The 13,481-nt window shown below is 41.9% G+C and overlaps 1 long non-coding RNA gene across 1 annotated transcript; it reads left to right on the top strand.

The window, feature by feature from the left end:
* Positions 1-250: 250 nt before the first annotated feature.
* On the top strand, positions 251-13,148 carry LOC139355661 (uncharacterized). The gene is made up of 3 exons (XR_011606483.1): positions 251-520; positions 11,066-12,030; positions 12,867-13,148. It is a non-coding gene; the product is annotated as an uncharacterized lncRNA (long non-coding RNA).
* Positions 13,149-13,481: the final 333 nt, after the last annotated feature.

Below are 13,481 nucleotides of genomic sequence, written 5' to 3'. Positions count from 1 at the left end.
TGGAATATTCACTCCTGTTACACTCACATGTTCAGTGCTCCCACTTTCACACACACCACGTGGGGAGCATAGAAAGCACCCAGCACTAAAATCATTTCCAGTTTTAAAATCACTGTGCCAAGTAAGAGGAGACAACCCATGTGAGTCGACCAGGCCTTTCTTTGAGCCCCCTTAAGTTTAAGTTATCTTAGAAAAGGCCCAAGGAAGACAGGGGGCCTTGAGAATGAAAGAATGGCCAGGTTAACAAGCACATGTGAGTGCAAGGTGTGCATTTAGCTCAGCTGATGAAGCAAGAGATTAAAACATGGAACTTGTCGAACATTTTGCCAACAATTGGACAAATGATTTCTATTACAATGGACATTTTGACTCTCTTTTGAAGAAAAATAACAGCTGTTGATGGTTTAATATTATTAATATAACGGGACTATTTTTTCTGTCATTTACAGTCAAATGAAAGCCATTCGCCAATCTTCCAATCTATTGAGAATACTCTGTCGTGTAATATCCAAATGAAATGGTGAGTATCCAGTTCCCAAACCAAATATTCTGAGAAGCCCTGCCTCCTTCCAGGGTTCTCAGGATTCCTGGGAGGGTGTGCATGAGTGCATTCATGTGCTTGTGTGCATGTGCATGTGTGCGTGTGCGTGTGCTTGTTAGCCTGTGTGTGTGGTGGACGTCACAGCAGAGGAGCAGAGTGTGCAGAAGGCCTGGTGGCTTCTGTTCTTCAAGTAATCTCTCTCTGAAAGGTTCTGCTGAATTCCCGTTTCTCATCTTGCCCTGCAGCTATTGTTCTTACTTCTACCACTTCACCTCATTGGGTGAATCCCCTACACGGATTCCGTTTCCTTCATTCTCTGAAGCACCATTAACATTAGACAATTGCATATTTTAACCTTTGCTGAAAGTCAGGGGTGATGGAGAGGGGCACTGCTTGGAAAACAACTTCAAGCTGTACATCAGGTCTTGCCATCCTCTAAGTCGTTTAGTCAACTCTCCAGCACAGGAAATTTACATTACTATCCGTCCTTTTAGGGCCTTGCCTGCTGCTGTGCTCCTAGGGCCGACTTTCCTCTCTACCCTCATTCCTCTGTATCATCTTCTTGGAGTCCCCAGGGTTCCTGTACCTTTCTCCTTCGCCAGCAGAGACTCAGAAACTCTCTATACAGAAGAAGGAGCTCAGCAAGAACAGCCTGATTGGGAACTGGGGCTAGAGGTCTTACCTCAAAGTCTGCTTTGCTTTGAAGCACACTATTTTTACTTAGATTGTATGTTACTTGGATTGGGTAGGGGCTCCAATGGAGGCTACAGGAAAGAGCTAAAGTCACTTCCATTGATACAGCCACCCCTCATTTTAGCACTGCAACTCCACCATCTCTCTACTTACAGTACAATTTAGTTATCTGCCAGAATCCCCTTTTTCCAGAATATGCCTTGGAGAGACCACCTTCTATAATCAAAAGACCCCTCTAGGTATTTCTCAAGCAAAAGAGCAGACTTGTTTATTCCACCTTCCAGAATGTGAAAGCAACTTCAGACATTTCTTTTTAAAATAGCAATTGGGCCGGGTGTGGTGGCTCATGCCTGTAATCCCAGCACTTTGGGAGGCCAAGGCAGCAGATTACTTGAGGTCAGGAGTTTGAGACCAGCCTGGCCAACGTGATGAAACCCCATCTCTACTAAAAATACAAAAATTAGCTGAGTGTGGTGGCAGGCACCTGTAATCCCAGCTACTCTGGAGGCTGAGGCGGGAGAATCGCTTGAACCTGGGAGGCAGAGGTTGCAGTGAGCCGAGATTGCGCCACTGCACTCCAGCCTGGGCGACAGAGTGAAACTCCATCTCAAAAAATACATAAATAAAAAATTTACGGCCGGGCGCGGTGGCTCAAGCCTGTAATCCCAGCACTTTGGGAGGCCGAGATGGGCGGATCACGAGGTCAGGAGATCGAGACCATCCTGGCTAACACAGTGAAACCCCGTCTCTACTAAAAAATACAATAAACTAGCCGGGCGAGGTGGCGGGCACCTGTAGTCCCAGCTACTCGGGAGGCTGAGGCAGGAGAATGGCGTAAACCCGGGAGGCGGAGCTTGCAGTGAGCCGAGATCCGGCCACTGCACTCCAGCCTGGGCGACAGAGCAAGACTCCATCTCAAAAAAAAAAAAAAAAAATTTACAAATTCTCCCAGCACTTTGGGAGGCAGAGGCAGGTGGATCACGAGGTCAGGAGATCAAGACCATCTTGGCTAATGCGGTGAAACCCCGTCTCTACTAAAAATACAAAAAAATTAGCCTGGCGTGGTGGCAGGCACCTGTAGTCCCAGCTAATTGGGAGGCTGAGGCAGGAGAATGGTGTGAACCCAGGAGACAGAGCTTGCAGTAAGCCGAGATCGCGCCACTGCACTCCAGCCTGGGTGACAGAGTGAGACTCTGTCTCAAAAAATAAATAAATAAATAAGTAACTTTAAAAAAATTAAGCATAATAAAATAGCACTTGATTCATTTCTGTAAAACTTGTAAAATATATGAGACAAAGTAGCAAACATAAGAAGCCATATTTGTTCATTTCTTCCTGGCAACACAATTTCATAAAGTCCCTGACTCTGTGGGACATGCAGCTCTCTGGAAAGATGCTTTGAAGACAAAACAGGAGAGAGCACATAGGCCCCCCATGTCTCTTGCCTGAGTCACTACACTCCTTAAAAGATAAATGACCTGGTCCTTGCCTTGTCCTACACATAAGATAACGTCAGATGGGGTTAGTGATTATGCCTCTGTAATTTATAACCAGATGTACTCTTACACCCGAACCGTGATGTGATTCTTCTTTAATGTAACTTCTGAGGAAGTTTGATGTGATTTTGCATGTACTGAACCCCCACCACCTATATATAAGCAGTGGGATGAAAAACTGTGCCAGAGCCAAGAGACTGCTCCCAGGCTCCAGGCCTTGGTCCACAGTCCCCAGGAAGACTTCTAAATAAAGCTAGCTTTAATTCTTTAAAAGCCTGATGCTCGGGCGGGCGCGGTGGCTCATGCCTGTAATCCCAGCACTTTGAGAGGCCAAGGTGGGCAAATTGCTTGAGCTCAGGAGTTCGAGACCAGCTTGGGCAACACGGTAAAACCCTGTCTCTACTAAAAATACAAAAATTAGCCAGGCGTGTTGGCATGCGCCTGTAGTCCCAGCTACTCAGGAGGCTGAGGCAGGAGAATTGCTTGAACCCTGGAGGCAGAGGTTGCAGTGAGTCGAGATCGCGCCACCACACTCCAGCCTGGCAACAGAGGGAGACTCCATCTCAGAAAAAAAAGCCTGACGCTTTTTCTTTAGTCAACAAATGAAAGAGTGTTCAGTCTTCACTCTGTTTTTAGGATGTTGTCAAGTTTTTCAATGGGAAAGAAGTCCCAAAATCATAGAATTTAGGCGACCTTAGCAATGGTAGCTTACCTCGCTCATTTGTGGTTCAGAAAGCTGAAGCCCAAAGCAGTTTTGTGGTAGGTCCAAGGTCGCTGGCAAGCCCCTCAGTGGAGAGCTAGCACTCAAGTCTCCTTAGGACAGCCATAGCCAGGCTGAGAATAGTTTAATAGAGAAATGATCTAATTTCGCTGTTTTACCTGGCTTGTCAAGTACGAGTGTGGCACAGAATTCTTAGAAACAGGACTTAAAAGTTTAAAGCATATACAAATGATATGCTTAGGCATGCAAAAATATGTGCATACATATTAGTTTTACTGGTGAAACCTATCTGCCAATAGAGAAATTTATGTGTGCTGTCAAAAAACAGCGCTTCCTTTAGTGCAGCTCACATTGCAATTCAAATTGTTACAGAAAAATGTGAGTAAAATCTACTGCAAGTAAAAAATGTGAGTCCTGGAGTCCCACCCGGACTTCAGTGTTTTTTGTTATTTGTTTTGTTTTGTTTGAAATAGGGTCTTGCGCTGTTGCCCATGCCCAGGATCGAGTACAGTGGTACAATCACAGCTCACTGCAGCCTTGACCTCCCAGGATCAAGCGATCCTCCCACCTCAGCCTCCCAAGTAGCTGGGACTACAGGCGTGTGCTGCTGTGCCTGGACAGACTTCAATGCTGAGCCTATTTTTTTCTCCTGAATAATTGCCTATAGGCAAGGTCACTTGGTGATGTATAACCCTTATGGCTCTGCTCTCTGTCCCTAAAGCACACTCAAATATTTTTTTCTGATTATAAAAAGAGTTTATATTCACTTCATTGTAGAAATTTTGAAAACTATAGAAAACATAAAGAAAAGAAAACAAAAACTACCTGTAATTCCATCATTAGAGATAACCACAGATTACATTTTGGTTTTAGCGTATTTCCCTAAGACATTTTTCTTTGCATTACAAATAACATATATCATATTTGTACTTTTTTCCATAAAGGTGTTACCATGTATACTATACACATTGTTTTGTAGCCTGCTCTTTTAAGCACCACAGCATAAGTATATCTCCCTGTAATTAAATATTCTTCAGAAATGGGTTTCAAAGATACTATTATTTTAAAAAATGGTTTCTTCCTAAAGAAGTACACACTAGGGCTAAGTTGATTTACTGAGCCCTTGAACTACTCATGATGACCTTTGAGAGATCACTCCAGGTCAAGCCCAAGCCCTCTTTAACATGGCTTCATGACCTGCTTCCCGGGCTGCTTTACTCCGCATTGTTCCATCCATGCTCAAACCCTAAGTGCCACAGATACCAGAATGAATTCCTGGAATAAAGCAGTCAGTCATTCAGCCAGTCCGTGTGTCTGTCTGCCCTCCTTCCTTCCCTCTCTCCTTGAGGTCTGAAAACCTGCCCTGGTCTCTCTCTGGAAAGCTCTCTCTTATTGCAGCTGCCTTACTCCTTACTCATGTTTTAGCTGTTAGTCTGCACTTCTCTCCTCAGGAAGCTTTCCCAGATCCCTCGTGACCGGGTCAGGCGTCCCTTTCCTAGGTCCCCACAGCCTCCTCACTTCGCTATTCATAGCAGACACAGAAGGCAGACAAGAAAACTTGTTAGGACAGGGACCATAACTGCCTAGTGTGTTCACAAAATTGTATCCCCAGTACGGACAACAGTATGTGGCACATATTATATGTTTATTTATTGGCTTATTTTTTATGTTATGTATTTCCCCATGAGAATAAAAGCACTATGAGTAGGGGTCTTGTCTGTCTTATTAGCTACTGAATCTAACACCAGTACCTAGAATTCTGTTGACACCTTAAAGTATGCTATCAGTATTAGTCTATTCTCACACTGCTATAAAGAAATACCTGAGACTGGGTAATTTATAAAGAAAAGAGATTTAATTGGCTCATGGTTCTACAGGCTGTACAGGAAGCATGATGCTGGCATCTGCTTGGCTTCCAGGGAGGCCTCGGGAAACTTACAATCACAGTGGAAGGGAAAGAGGAAGCAGGAGGCCAGAGTAGGAGCAAGAGGGAAGAAGGAAGGTGCCGTACTCTTTTAAACAACCAGATTTCGTGAGAACTCACTCACTGTCACTAGAACAGCACCAAGAGGATGGTGCTAAATGATTCATGAGAAACCACCCCCATGATCCAATCACCTCCCACCAGGCCTCACTTCCCACACTGGGGATTACAGTTCTACATAAAATTTGGGTGGTGACACAGATTGAAACCATATCACTATTCCATATTTTTTTCTGTTTGTGGCTGTACATATATATATGTGTGTGTATGTATTGTTTTTCATAGAAATGAGATAACTTTGCATACTTTTTTTGTAACCTGCTTTTTTCACTCATCTATATATTGTAAATATTATTTCATGTTAGTAAAGTCTTCTATAAACATTTTTTTCAATCCATCTTCCATTGTTGGACCTTTAAATTATTTTCTGTCATAAACTTTAAAATAAATTCTAACCATGTAGAAGAAACATCAGTACAGCCTATGAGCAGAAGGGAGCCTTTCTATTTGATGCATACCCACGTGGGGATTACAAGGTGGCACAAGAGAGCTTTCCTTGCGCCCAGTCTTCTTGGTGTTCCGGAACCCGCCCCCTCAGATGGGGTCTGGAAGTAGGTCTGACCTGGCCTCCTTTCTTCCTCTTCTACCTTCTAGCTTTTTGCTGCTCAGCTTGTAAGATGTGCAATTTCCTCTGGTTTGTCCTGAAATGGAGCTGGGGAAGGGATAAAGAAAAGTGGCCTTTACCTCCTTCCCGCCAATGGTTCAGCCTCAGAGAGGAGTGATTAGATATTTCTTCTCTATTGTGTGTCCAGCCACACAATTTTTACAGAGCAGTAGCCCCAAACATCTGTCCTTGCTTGTTTGGGAAATGGTACTTCATTCAATTTGCAAGCATTCAAAGAGCTTTTCTTTTCTAATCAAACTGCTGTGAACCACCATTTAGCTAAAGCTTTGCATCTATTTTCAATTATATTTTTAGGAGAACATTCTAAAAGAGTAAGTTCTGGCTTAAAGGTTATATGCCTTTTTATTTCTTTATTTTGTTTTAATAAGAACAATTTTACTTTTTTTTAAAAATTGTGTGTGTACACAGTAGGTGTATATGTTTATGGGGTACATGAGATGTTTTAACACAGGCATGCAATGTGAAATAAGCACAGCGTGGAGAATGGGGCATCCATCCCCCAAGCATTTATTCCTTGAGTTATTAACAATCCAATTATACTCTGTAAGTTATTTTAAAATGTACAATTAAGCTATTATTGACTACAGTCACCCTACTGCGCTATCTAATAGTAGGTCTTATTCATTCTTTCTAACTATTTTTTTGCACCTATTAACCATCCCCAACTCATTTCCAGCCCCCACTCCCCTTCCCAGCCTCTGGTAACAATCCTGCTACTCTCTAGTCCATGAATTTAATTGCTCCAATTTTTAGATCCCATAAATAAGTGAGAACATGTGGTGTTTGTCTTTCTGTGCCTGGCTTATTTCATTTAACATAACGATCTTCAGTTCCATCTATGTCATTGCAAATGACTGCATCTCATTCTTTTTTGTGGCTGAATAGTACTCCATTGTGTATATGTACCACATTTTCTTTATCCATTCTTCTGTCAGTGGACACTTAGTTTGCTTCCAAATCTTAGCTATTGTAAACAGTGCTGTAACAAACATAGTAGTGCAGATATCTCACCAATATACTGATATTCTTTCTTTTGAGTATATACCCAGCAGTAGGATTGCTGGATCATAATGGTAGCTCAACTTTTAGTTTTCTGAGGAACTTCCAAATTGTTCTTCATAGTAGTTGTACAAATTTACATTTCCACTAAGAGTGTACAGGGATTCCTTTTCTCCACATCCTCACCAGCATTTGTTACTGCCTATCTTTTGGATAAAAGCCGTTTTAGCTGATATCTCATTGCTATCAATGATGATATTTCATTGTAGTTTTGATTTGCATTTATCTAATGATCAATGATATTGAGCAGCTTTTCTATTTATTTATTGATTGATTTGATTTGTGAGATGGAATTTTGCTCTTGTTGCTCAGGCTGGAGTACAATGGCATGATCTCAGCTCACTGCAACCTCCGCCTCCCGTGTTCAGATGATTCTCCTGCCTCAGCCTCCCGAGTAGCTGGGATTACAGGCATGCACTAATCATGCCCAGCTAATTTTTTTTGTATTTTTAGTAGAGACAGGGTTTCTCCATGTTGGTCAGGCTGGTCTCGAACTCCCAACCTCAGGTAATCCACCCACCTTGGCCTCCCAAAGTGCTGGGATTACAGGCATGTACCCAGCCTTGAGCAGTTTTTCATATGCCTCTGCCATTTGTATGTCTTCTTTTAAGAAATGTCTATTCAAATATTTTGTCCATCTTTTGATCAGATTATTAGATTTTTTTTTCCTATAGGGTTGTTTGAGTTCCTTGTATATTCTGGTTATTAACCCCTTGCAGATGGGTGGTTATATACTTTTTTTTTTTTTTTTGAGATAGACTTTCACTCTGTTACCCAGGCTGGAGTGCAGTGGCACGATCTTGATTCACTGCAACCTCCGTCTCCTGGGTTCAAGCAATTTTTTGTATTTTTAGTAGAGACGGGGTTTCACCATATTGGCCAGGCTTGTCTCAGACTCCTGACCTCAAGTGATCTGCCCACCTCAGCTTCCCAAAGTGCTGGGATTATAGGCATGAGCCACGGCGCCCAGCTGTTATATGCATTTTTAAGTCTGGTGAATACATACTGTCAAATTGCCTTCCATGAAAATTGCACCAAATTACATTCCCACCAGTGGTGTACAATAATGCCTCCCAACACCAGGGATAATCATGTTTTTGGTAGGCAATTTGTGGTATCTCATTTCATTAATGCGCATTTCCCTAACCCATATGTTTTTAGGTGATAGATAAAAAGTGGTATCTCGTTGTTGCATTAATTTGCATTTTTCTAAAGTTTATTTCCTTTAAAAAGTAATAATTTCAAAGTACATTTTTCTTTTTAGTAAACCAATAGAATTTTTAAATTTTCCTCTATTCTGAGATCACCTGAGACAAGGAGACACCAGAGTTTTTAGTCACATCTCACAACCACACACTACAGGCAGTGGAGCTGAAAAGAAAGTGCTCATCTAAGCAACCTTACTGTTTTACAGATTTAAAAAAATAAGGCCGGGCGCGCGGTAGCTCACGCCTGTAATCCCAGTACTTTGGGAGGCCAAGGCGGGTGGATCACCTGAGGTTGGGAGTTCGAGACCAGCCTGGCCAACATGAAGAAACCCTGTCTCTACTAAAAAATGCAAAATTAGCCAGGCGTGGTGGTGCATACCTGTAATCCCAGCTACTCGGGAGGCTGAGGCAGGAGAATCACTTGAACCTAGCAGGCAAAGGTTGCGGTGAGCCGAGAACACGCCATTGCACTCCAGCCTGGGCAAAAAGAGTGAAACTCTGTCTCAGAGAAATAATAATAACATAAAAGTAAAAAAAATAAAACTAGGTCGGGCGTGGTGGCATACGCCTGTAATCCCAGAAATCTGGGAGGCCAAGGCGGGCAGATTATGAGGTCAAGAGATAAAGACCATCCTGACCAACATGGTGAAACCCTGTCTCCACTAAAAATACAAAAATTTGCTGGGCGTGGTGGTCCATGCCTATAATCCTAGCTACTCAGGAGGCTGAGGCAAGAGAATTGCTTGAACCTCGAAGGCGGAGGTTGCAATCAGCCGAGATTATGCCACTGCATCCAGCCTCGTGACAGAATGAGACTCCGTCTCAATAAATAAATAAATAAATAAATAAATAAATAAATAAACAAATAAATAAAAATAAGGCCCAGTGGTTAAAGAAAAATGTGTCTAATGAAAGCTGTGATAGTTTAATCAAACACAAAATGAGGTTATTTTGTAGCTGCAAAAATGTCTGTGTATTTCAATTTAAGCAATATTATGTAGCATATACTGTACTTGGAAAAAGTTACTCAATAAGGTGCAGCAAGAAAACACAAACATAAAACTCCTTTCAAGGACTCTATGTACAGAAGTAAGGGATTAGTATCAACAAAGTGCTTGATGAAAAGCAAAGGGTTAACAGTGAAAATGTGTAGAATGAAACTAAATTAATGAGGACAGTTGATGACATAGTCGAATTTATAGAAACTTGTCAGCACATAATGGAAAATAATTTTTTTTTTTAGAGACAGAGTCTCACTGCGTTGCCCAGGTTGGAGTGCCATGGTGCGATTGCGGCTCACTGCAGCCTCTGCCTACCGGGTTCAAGCGATTCTTTTGCCTCAGCCTCCCGAATAGCTGGGATTACAGGCATGCACCACCATGCCCAGCTGATTTTGTATATTTAGTAGAGACAGGGTTTCACCATGTTAGCCAGGCTGATCTCGAACTCAGGATCTCAGGCGATCCACCCGCCTCGGCCTCCCGAAGTGCTAGGATTACAGGTGTGAGTCACAGCACCCAGCAGGAAAATAATTTGTTAAAACTATTTTAGGGGTGAGGTTTTTAAAATATTATTCTGGTGGGGAAAAAAACTTCACATATGACCACAGTTGTATGTACCTCCCATTAATTTGAATGTGGTTGTACAACAGCAGTTTCAGAAGATTGTGCTATCAGATGCCTCTATGTGGAGAAAGAATAGTCTATTCAATCAACAGGCACTCACTTATTCTAAACCTGGTGCTGTGAAGGATCTGCTAAGATCAAAGACAAGGTCTTTCTGTCCTGGAAGAGTTTATCCTAATGGACAAGAAAGACAAAGAAATAACACGAAACAGTATGATAAGAACTATGATCATCCCATCTGAACCATTGTTGATCAGTCCCTGGGAGCTGTCAGCTCCAGGAAAGCTAGAAACAGGACAGACTGAGGTCATACGCCAGAGACAGTAGGACCAAGATGCCAAAGCCTTGCCCAGCAGCACAGCACTGGTGTGGAGCTGAGATCAGAAGTGGAGCCAGGGCAAGCCTAGGGGACACATCTAAAGTCAGAAATGGTAGGGGATGGGGAAGAGGCAGGGCAAGGAGATGGGAAGCCTAAAGCAGGAGACCAGTGAGAGTTTGTGGGAAGAACATTCTGTTGTGTGGGGACTTTCTCAAGGCCCTATTGACCAACCCCAGGGAACAATCCACTGCTGACTTAAAGGCTATACTCTCCGACCAAGTATATAACTGTAGGGGTGGTATAAAGTGGTCAGGGAGTCATCAACCTGAATTTTTGAGGCTTCAAAGAAGAAGTCGTGGAGAATGTGGTCTGGTCTGTTTGAAGGGTGGAGGACAGAAAGGAAATGGTGCAGGATGAGGCTGATAAATCGGTACCAAGAACCAACATTCATTGAGCACTTTCTCTGGAACAGGCCAAGTGTGAAGGGCTTCACACTCACGACCTTATTTAAGCCCCACAACAACCTTGTAGGATAAACTCTATTATTAGCCGTACTTCACAGATTAAGAAATTAAGAAACTGCAGATTCGAGAGTTTACATGATTTCTCTAAGGTTTCACGCTATAATGTGAGTTCTAACTCTAGAACTCTATTATTAACTACTAAATATGCTCTGTGGGGCATGACTGTAAAGAGGCTTTCTCAGACTAAAGGTTGTGCACTTTCTCTTTTAGGCATGGTGATGCCTGTTTGGAGGTATGGCTTAAAGTCATCAGCATAAACTTTAGAGCCTTTGGATCTGGGTTCAAATCACTATGACCTGGTGAGACTCCTTGTTCAAGGTAATTTTCTTAGGCATCATTTTCCTGTTCTGAATTAAGAATAATCACAATGTCTTTTTGCTGGGATGTTGTGAGACTTAAATATGACAATGTACATGAAAGCATCGGTTGACTACAAAGCTAAACGTAAATATTAACTGTTATGCTTTCTGCTGTATTTTATATAAACCCCCAAGGCAGCCATGAAGCAGAGTGATATGAGAGCCATCTGGAGACTATTTTAATGATCCAGATGAAGGATGATGACAAGGGCCTACGCCAAGGCAGTGGTAGTGAGGGTGGAGAGAAAGGACATATTTAAAGGATATTTAGGACGCTTTACAAAACAGAACCTAATGACAGATTGGATACAGAGAGGGAGAGGAAAGGGGGTCAGAATGATTCAGAGTTTTATGTTGAGTAATCGGGTGAATGGTGATGTCATTAATTAAGGAAGAAGAGTAGGCAGCATAATATGTTCTATTTCAGGAATATTGTGATGAGGTGTCTATGAGACATCCAGTAAGCGGACATGTGAAATGTGAGTGGGACTATGAGGGGGGTGCTCAGAAAAGAGATGTGCCATAGATTCAGATTTGGACATCACTGGGTATTTGTGAGACTAAAACTCTGACAATAGATGTGATGTCCAGCTAAGATGTAAAGCAATGGTTTGTGCCCCTTTAAAGTCAAGGAACCTTTCCACTCACACACAAAAATAAATGCTTATGCTAAAACCCAGTTTGCAAAACAGCTCAAAATGAAGCTTTTCTGGTTAAATCCAGAGTGAATTGCCTGGAGCCCACTTCTTGAGACAGCCTTTGAACAGGTTTAACTGAGCCCAGTTTGAGAACCGCCTACATGGAAAAGAGAAGAGGGTGAGTTATAACCACTAAACGGAGTCTGAAAGAAAGCAGCTTGTGCAAAATCAGACTGGAATTTTCATTTTAGATTTTTTGTGAAAAGCTTTTTTGAAACTTTAATGATTTTGGAAGCTTCACCCAGTTATTTGCAGTACTGATACTCATTCTGGCCTACTCATACAGATGTTTGACCCTGTGTTTCAACATCTATGTGTGCCCAACAGAAGCCGCAGGGCCATTCAAATAAAGATAGTTGGCTGAGTTTCCAAGTCTGTCTTTCCAAGTTCATGCACATTAGTTTTCCTTCTTATCAGCAGAGGCTTGTCTTGTACACATCCTCTGGGTCATTCGCACTGAGATCACCATGTTAGTCCTAATTACCTTGATTCTTATGTGATCTCTAAACCAGATAAATGCCCATCCACCCAGGCAGTTGTTTAATAAAAGTTATCTTAAATATTTAACTTGTAAATGTTTTAAGAAGTCGAATTGGCGAAACCTTTTCTCCAAATTAAATCAATTGAGTCTGCTTATTATTTCAACACCATCAAGGGTTTAATCCTAAATCCACTAAGGGTATTTTGATTTGGTCATTAAATCAGAAACACTTAATCATATGATAAGGAAAGATAATAGGAGCAAGAAAAAGAGGAGAGCAGAGGGAGGCCAAAAGAAAGAAGCAAGGACACCGGGTGATTATATTAAGAGCTACTTTAAAAACAAAAACAATAGCACTCTAACATATCAGTGATCTAACACAATAAAAATTTATCTCTCACTCAAAGTTCAACGTTGTGGATATTTATGATTAGCATGTAATGGTTCATTTTGTGACTTGGATACGTTTTTAGAGCCTCTACTTCTTTGCCTGGATCCTTTGCCACTTAGCGAGTGGATTGTGGATGAGAAGACTGCATGGGAGAGGTTTCTATGGGCCAGGCTGAAGGTGAGCGCATCACTTCTTTCCACGTTCCCTCGGCCAGAATGAGCCACAGAGCCAGGCTTATCTGCAAGGGGAGTTGAGAAGTATCATCTAGCCTTGTCCCCAGAGCTAAATGGAAGTGGAGAAAGTGAGCAGCAGCTGGTCTTTGGTACAGATGAAACAAAAAGTGCCCATGCACAGGTTTTGTAAAAATGAGGAAAAATGAATCCCTGGTACATAAAAATTTTCAGCCTGGGATTCTTCTTATACAGAAATCTTAGCCCGAAGGTCTGAGAGAGGTGCATATTGAATACTCCCAACGCTGTCACAGACACCAGTTAATTCCTAGATAGGAGGGAATTACTATGTTCTTCAGAGGTGCCAAAGAAAGTGTTCATCAATTTCATAGAGAAGATCTAATTCTTAAAACATTAAGAAAGTATTTTATTTCAAATAATGAAATAAAATATATTTGTATTTGTTGCAGCTGAGCATTATTATATAAACTTTTCCTTTACAAACTTCTCATAAAAACTTGTTCACA

This window comes from Macaca nemestrina, chromosome 8, assembly GCF_043159975.1.
Source record: "Macaca nemestrina isolate mMacNem1 chromosome 8, mMacNem.hap1, whole genome shotgun sequence".
Taxonomy (NCBI): Eukaryota; Metazoa; Chordata; class Mammalia; order Primates; family Cercopithecidae; genus Macaca; species Macaca nemestrina.
The sequence above is the reverse complement of the archived record's forward strand: the minus strand, read 5'-3'. Positions and strand labels throughout refer to the sequence as shown.